This window comes from Bombus affinis, unplaced genomic scaffold (assembly GCF_024516045.1).
Source record: "Bombus affinis isolate iyBomAffi1 unplaced genomic scaffold, iyBomAffi1.2 ctg00000504.1, whole genome shotgun sequence".
NCBI classification, from domain to species: domain Eukaryota; kingdom Metazoa; phylum Arthropoda; class Insecta; order Hymenoptera; family Apidae; genus Bombus; species Bombus affinis.
The window spans coordinates 60,001-67,500 of NW_026109148.1; the positions used below are offsets into that span (position 1 = coordinate 60,001).

Genomic DNA, 7,500 nt, shown 5'->3' on the forward strand with positions numbered 1-7,500 from the left:
ATATTTTTGCATAAATGGACGTATCTCGACGTTTTACGTCGGGATTAAGCGTTTATTTGGTCGGTGGAACGTTTTCTAGAAACGGAACTATGCGACGGGACGTTGGGACTTTGAAGAAGTTCGGCCGGTGCGAAAAGACCGAAAAGGTTTTTTCGAGTTATCTCGCTTAAAAGTGTTACAAGGTAGGAATATATTTGCATAAATGGACGTATCTCGACGGTTTACGTCGGGATTAAGCGTTTATTTGGTCGCTGGAACGTTTTCTAGAAACGGAACTATGCGACGGGACGTTGGGACTTTGAAGAAGTTCGGCCGGTGCGAAAAGACCGAAAAGGTTTTTTCGAGTTATCTCGCTTAAAAGTGTTACAAGGTAGGAATATTTTTGCATAAATGGACGTATCTCGACGTTTTACGTCGGGATTAAGCGTTTATTTGGTCGGTGGAACGTTTTCTAGAAACGGAACTATGCGACGGGACGTTGGGACTTTGAAGAAGTTCGGCCGGTGCGAAAAGACCGAAAAGGTTTTTTCGAGTTATCTCGCTTAAAAGTGTTACAAGGTAGGAATATATTTGCATAAATGGACGTATCTCGACGTTTTACGTCGGGATTAAGCGTTTATTTGGTCGCTGGAACGTTTTCTAGAAACGGAACTATGCGACGGGACGTTGGGACTTTGAAGAAGTTCGGCCGGTGCGAAAAGACCGAAAAGGTTTTTTCGAGTTATCTCGCTTAAAAGTGTTACAAGGTAGGAATATTTTTGCATAAATGGACGTATCTCGACGTTTTACGTCGGGATTAAGCGTTTATTTGGTCGCTGGAACGTTTTCTAGAAACGGAACTATGCGACGGGACGTTGGGACTTTGAAGAAGTTCGGCCGGTGCGAAAAGACCGAAAAGGTTTTTTCGAGTTATCTCGCTTAAAAGTGTTACAAGGTAGGAATATATTTGCATAAATGGACGTATCTCGACGTTTTACGTCGGGATTAAGCGTTTATTTGGTCGCTGGAACGTTTTCTAGAAACGGAACTATGCGACGGGACGTTGGGACTTTGAAGAAGTTCGGCCGGTGCGAAAGGACCGAAAAGGTTTTTTCGAGTTATCTCGCTTAAAAGTGTTACAAGGTAGGAATATTTTTGCATAAATGGACGTATCTCGACGTTTTACGTCGGGATTAAGCGTTTATTTGGTCGCTGGAACGTTTTCTAGAAACGGAACTATGCGACGGGACGTTGGGACTTTGAAGAAGTTCGGCCGGTGCGAAAAGACCGAAAAGGTTTTTTCGAGTTATCTCGCTTAAAAGTGTTACAAGGTAGGAATATATTTGCATAAATGGACGTATCTCGACGTTTTACGTCGGGATTAAGCGTTTATTTGGTCGCTGGAACGTTTTCTAGAAACGGAACTATGCGACGGGACGTTGGGACTTTGAAGAAGTTCGGCCGGTGCGAAAAGACCGAAAAGGTTTTTTCGAGTTATCTCGCTTAAAAGTGTTACAAGGTAGGAATATTTTTGCATAAATGGACGTATCTCGACGTTTTACGTCGGGATTAAGCGTTTATTTGGTCGGTGGAACGTTTTCTAGAAACGGAACTATGCGACGGGACGTTGGGACTTTGAAGAAGTTCGGCCGGTGCGAAAAGACCGAAAAGGTTTTTTCGAGTTATCTCGCTTAAAAGTGTTACAAGGTAGGAATATATTTGCATAAATGGACGTATCTCGACGTTTTACGTCGGGATTAAGCGTTTATTTGGTCGCTGGAACGTTTTCTAGAAACGGAACTATGCGACGGGACGTTGGGACTTTGAAGAAGTTCGGCCGGTGCGAAAAGACCGAAAAGGTTTTTTCGAGTTATCTCGCTTAAAAGTGTTACAAGGTAGGAATATTTTTGCATAAATGGACGTATCTCGACGTTTTACGTCGGGATTAAGCGTTTATTTGGTCGGTGGAACGTTTTCTAGAAACGGAACTATGCGACGGGACGTTGGGACTTTGAAGAAGTTCGGCCGGTGCGAAAAGACCGAAAAGGTTTTTTCGAGTTATCTCGCTTAAAAGTGTTACAAGGTAGGAATATATTTGCATAAATGGACGTATCTCGACGTTTTACGTCGGGATTAAGCGTTTATTTGGTCGCTGGAACGTTTTCTAGAAACGGAACTATGCGACGGGACGTTGGGACTTTGAAGAAGTTCGGCCGGTGCGAAAAGTCCGAAATGGTTATTTCGAGTTATTTCGTTAAAAAGCGTTATAAGGTATAATTTTTTTGACAGGGATCGTTATATCTCTATTAAATACAATCGGATTAAACATTTTTGTCGAATTTTTTGAAAAATTAGCTTCCGTCGGACTGATACGACTGGGATATTTTTGCAATTTTTTTGTTAATTAATGTTACAAGGTATATATCTTTTTACATATTTCGTGTTATTTTAACGTGTTTTAATCGATTATAAAGTTATTTTTCGTCCATAGTCGATAAAACTGTATGTTTACTGATGCAATTTTTCGGTGAAAAAAAAAATTAATTTTTTGGTAAAAATGCATTTATAATATGTTAATAATGCTTGTGGTAAAATATTTCGATGGTTGGATATCGCCTTTATATAGTAGTTATTGAACGTGCGAGCGACTAAGTTCCAGCGTCCCTTCCGAACGGTACGTTGCTACGGAGGTTTTGCACCATAAGCGCGCGGCCGCTAGCCCGACCGGCGCCGGCCTTCCGGCCGGCCCCTTGGTATCTATAAGAGAAGCGTCGAGCCGGACGGTTCGGTCGGAACAGCGCTGGGCGCGTGGCTATTCTACGGCCTCGGTTGAGAATTCAGTCACCGCTCCTCGAGTCTTAGTGTATTTTACGCTATTTCTCGACTGTTCCTCCGTTCTCGTACTGGTTTTTTCTCTACACTGCTGCGCCGCGGGTCGAAGTCTAGGACGTAATGACCGTTAACGTGGCAAGCTTCCCCTTAGTCGGGAAGCTGGTGACCTGTGTGCACGTATTTGACAAAAGTTGGATGCGTGTGTGCTTGTACTTACGGAGTAGCCATTCTTGCAGAGACCATCGGTTGTAAGCTATTTGTAGCTGCACGATGGTCCTTTTGGCGTTCTGTAGAGTGCGTTATCTTCTGGTAACGCGTCTCTACAGAGGTGTTGAAGCTTATAAAAGAATATTCTTACGGTATGTCCAGCATGCGTATACGTGCTTTACCGCTAAGTTATATTCTACGAGAGAAGTTGGAGGAGAAAAGTTACAAACAGAAATAATTCTGTGAAGTATGAATCTTTGTATCGATATATGATGGTGAGAGAGGAGGAGAATTAAAGTGGCTGAGTGACGTTGTTACTGAACCATGGAACGTTGCTCTCTAAGTCATATTACATATATATATAAAATGAAAAGTCTCGTCGTACGGTGCTTACGTCCCACCTACGACACAGAGAGAACTTTTAAACGAAAATGCTGGTTTTTGGGAATATATTATAAGATCCCTGGTTGATCCTGCCAGTAGTCATATGCTTGTCTCAAAGATTAAGCCATGCATGTCTCAGTACATGCCGCATTAAGGTGAAACCGCGAATGGCTCATTAAATCAGTTATGGTTTCTTAGATCATACCTACATTTACTTGGATAACTGTGGTAATTCTAGAGCTAATACATGCAAACAGATTCCGACCAGAGATGGTAGGAATGCTTTTATTAGATCAAAACCAATCGGTGGCGGATGGCTCGTCTGTCCGTCCATCGTTTGTTTTGGTGACTCTGAATAACTTTGTGCTGATCGCATGGTCATCTAGCACCGGCGACGCATCTTTCAAATGTCTGCCTTATCAACTGTCGATGGTAGGTTCTGCGCCTACCATGGTTGTAACGGGTAACGGGGAATCAGGGTTCGATTCCGGAGAGGGAGCCTGAGAAACAGCTACCACATCCAAGGAAGGCAGCAGGCGCGCAAATTACCCACTCCCGGCACGGGGAGGTAGTGACGAAAAATAACGATACGGGACTCATCCGAGGCCCCGTAATCGGAATGAGTACACTTTAAATCCTTTAACGAGGACCAATTGGAGGGCAAGTCTGGTGCCAGCAGCCGCGGTAATTCCAGCTCCAATAGCGTATATTAAAGTTGTTGCGGTTAAAAAGCTCGTAGTTGAATCTGTGTGTCACAGTGTCGGTTCACCGCTCGCGGTGTTTAACTGGCATTATGTGGTACGTCCTATCGGTGGGCTTAGCTCCTCGCGGGCGGTCCAACTAATATCCCATCGCGGTGCTCTTCACTGAGTGTCGAGGTGGGCCGATACGTTTACTTTGAACAAATTAGAGTGCTTAAAGCAGGCTACCTTCGCCTGAATACTGTGTGCATGGAATAATGGAATAGGACCTCGGTTCTATTTTGTTGGTTTTCGGAGCCCCGAGGTAATGATTAATAGGGACAGATGGGGGCATTCGTATTGCGACGTTAGAGGTGAAATTCTTGGATCGTCGCAAGACGGACAGAAGCGAAAGCATTTGCCAAAAATGTTTTCATTAATCAAGAACGAAAGTTAGAGGTTCGAAGGCGATCAGATACCGCCCTAGTTCTAACCATAAACGATGCCAGCCAGCGATCCGCCGAAGTTCCTCCGATGACTCGGCGGGCAGCTTCCGGGAAACCAAAGCTTTTGGGTTCCGGGGGAAGTATGGTTGCAAAGCTGAAACTTAAAGGAATTGACGGAAGGGCACCACCAGGAGTGGAGCCTGCGGCTTAATTTGACTCAACACGGGAAACCTCACCAGGCCCGGACACCGGAAGGATTGACAGATTGATAGCTCTTTCTTGATTCGGTGGGTGGTGGTGCATGGCCGTTCTTAGTTGGTGGAGCGATTTGTCTGGTTAATTCCGATAACGAACGAGACTCTAGCCTGCTAAATAGACGTAACTTATGGTATCTCGAAGGCCCCCGGCTTCGGTCGGTGGGTTTTTACTACCAACGTACAAACAAATCTTCTTAGAGGAACAGGCGGCTTCTAGCCGCACGAGATTGAGCAATAACAGGTCTGTGATGCCCTTAGATGTTCTGGGCCGCACGCGCGCTACACTGAAGGAATCAGCGTGTTTTCCCTGGCCGAAAGGCCCGGGTAACCCGCTGAACCTCCTTCGTGCTAGGGATTGGGGCTTGCAATTATTCCCCATGAACGAGGAATTCCCAGTAAGCGCGAGTCATAAGCTCGCGTTGATTACGTCCCTGCCCTTTGTACACACCGCCCGTCGCTACTACCGATTGAATGATTTAGTGAGGTCTTCGGACTGGTGCGCGGCCAATGTGATAAGCATTGCCGATGTTACCGGGAAGATGACCAAACTTGATCATTTAGAGGAAGTAAAAGTCGTAACAAGGTTTCCGTAGGTGAACCTGCGGAAGGATCATTAACGATATAACACAAAAACTTAAAGAATTTGACTTGAACACTTGAAAAATACGAAACTGTATAAGTCGGTAAGGAGCCGTACTCCTCCTATATCGACGAACCAAAGTATATACGACGTATCAACAAGCTATATACTTTAACAAAGAACAGTTAAATTCGCCCGGAGCGTGGCTTACTCCGTTGGCAAAATGATGAAAAGACATAAGGAGGAGACGACCCTCCAGCTACGAAACTATATGAAGAGAAGGTGGCACTCTCTCTCGATCATCGGGATGAAGAGATACATATATATATATATATATATATATATACATACATAAACGAATTCGAGGCGCCTGCGTGAGGTCGTACACAGAAAGACCCGCCGTCTGCGAATATTATGATTTTATAATAAAACTATAAATGGGAACTTGAGCTTTCGAAAATTAAACTTTGACACGAATATCGAACGAAAAATTACGAATGGAAACCACCCGTAAAGAGAAATGAGATCGAGGCGCTTGCGTGAGGCCGTATACAGAAAGACCCGCCGCCACGATCTCGTATTTTTTTTTTTGCGTCGTGGAGACCGTACAAACGAATAACAAAATCTCTAAAGTGCCTCGTGTCGGAGAGATCATGCTCGCCTATTCTCTTCTATGTTTCGTGGTCTGTGTTGCGTTTGCTCTCCTCCTAGCAACGGGACATCGAAGACTCCTCTTTGGGATCGAACGAAGCGACTAAAACGAGTCGACGAGAGCGAAAGTACGAGTAGCGAGTCGCGCATGTAGAAAGGATACCGACATATCTTCGAAGGTTCTCTTCGAAGATCCATGGATACCTTATGCGCGTCGACCTTTCGTCTCTTTCACCGCTCTCGGTCGTTCTCGAAACGTGCTTCCTACCCATAGGGCGTGTGTTCTTCGTATGTCGTTTTGTTCGAAATAACGAAACCACTTGTAACATACTCGTGGATCGGGTAACCTAGAACGAAAACGCATTGCGTGGATGTTGGCCCGCTATGATAATGATGATGATGACGATGACTATGATGACGATGCGTAGCAACGATTCGTAACTAGTCTAGCCGAAGTTGGTTCAGAGGGGACCGCAGGCTGTCTACCCTCGATGTCGTGAGTCGGACACCCGTGCCGTCGCTAGAGTTTTTTCAAAGCTCGGCTTCTGGATATTGGGAAGAAAGACCGCTCGAGGACGACGGCTGCGCGTGCGTCCCATCGAATTTTTTTTTTTTATACCACCTGAACGACTAAAGTTTCGTCTAGTTCGTCGCATATAACCCGTTCAGAGGGGACCGCAGGCTGTCTATCCTCGTTGTCGTGAGTCGGACACCCGTGCCGTCGCTGAAGTTTTTTCAAAGCTCGGCTTCTGGATATTGGGAAGAAAGACCGCGCGAGGTAGATGGATGCGAGTCCCATCGAATTTTTTTATTTTTTAAAAAAAACAATCACCTGAACGGAGATGTGTTCTCTTTCGTCGATTTTTCACGCTTTGAGTCGTCGCGATCGCCATCCGTTCGGAGGAGATCGCCGACTTCGAAGCCTCGATGTCGTGAGTCGGACACCCGTGCCGTCGCTAGAGTTTTTTCAAAGCTCGGCTTCTGGATATTGGGAGGAAAGACCGCTCGAGGCCGAGGGTCGCGCGAGTCCCATCGAATCTTTACATCACCCGAACGATGGAGGCGCACGCTCTTTTTCTTGAATAATTGGACGAGAGGAATGCATATCGTATTATATATACACACACACACATATATATATATATGGGCTAGCCACCGTGCGTATTTCTTCGCGAGATCGTGTGCTGCACAGAGGATTCAGAATCGGGTGTTATATCCCCGTCGTTTCCTGACGAACGGAGCTTCGATCTCGATGGTTGTTATATATCATAATGTACTTTTCGCCCGGCCGGCGGACGCGCGTATCTTCGCGCGTTCGTCGGATTTCATTTTCGAACGTTTTCGTGTCGTCGATCTTCCGGCGACTTCTGCGCGTCCGATTCCCGTTGGTCGGTCGTGTCGGATCTCGGCTTCGCTCGAACCGAGTATTAAGAGTACATGGAGTACAAGAGTTTTAAAAAATATATGAAAAGATTACCCTGAAC

General features: G+C 45.4%; 2 non-coding genes across 2 annotated transcripts in view; both read left to right on the forward strand.

Annotated features, from left to right (window-relative positions):
• The first annotated feature begins 3,478 nt into the window (after window positions 1-3,478).
• On the forward strand, window positions 3,479-5,401 carry LOC126928043 (small subunit ribosomal RNA). The gene has a single exon (XR_007716210.1). It is a non-coding gene; the product is annotated as a small subunit ribosomal RNA (ribosomal RNA).
• A 2,089-nt stretch (window positions 5,402-7,490) lies between these two features.
• LOC126928048 (5.8S ribosomal RNA) overlaps window positions 7,491-7,500 on the forward strand; it is a 155-nt gene continuing 145 nt past the window's right edge. Inside the window, exon 1 of the ribosomal RNA XR_007716212.1 lies at window positions 7,491-7,500. This exon is cut by the window's right edge and continues 145 nt beyond it. This is a non-coding gene — a ribosomal RNA (5.8S ribosomal RNA).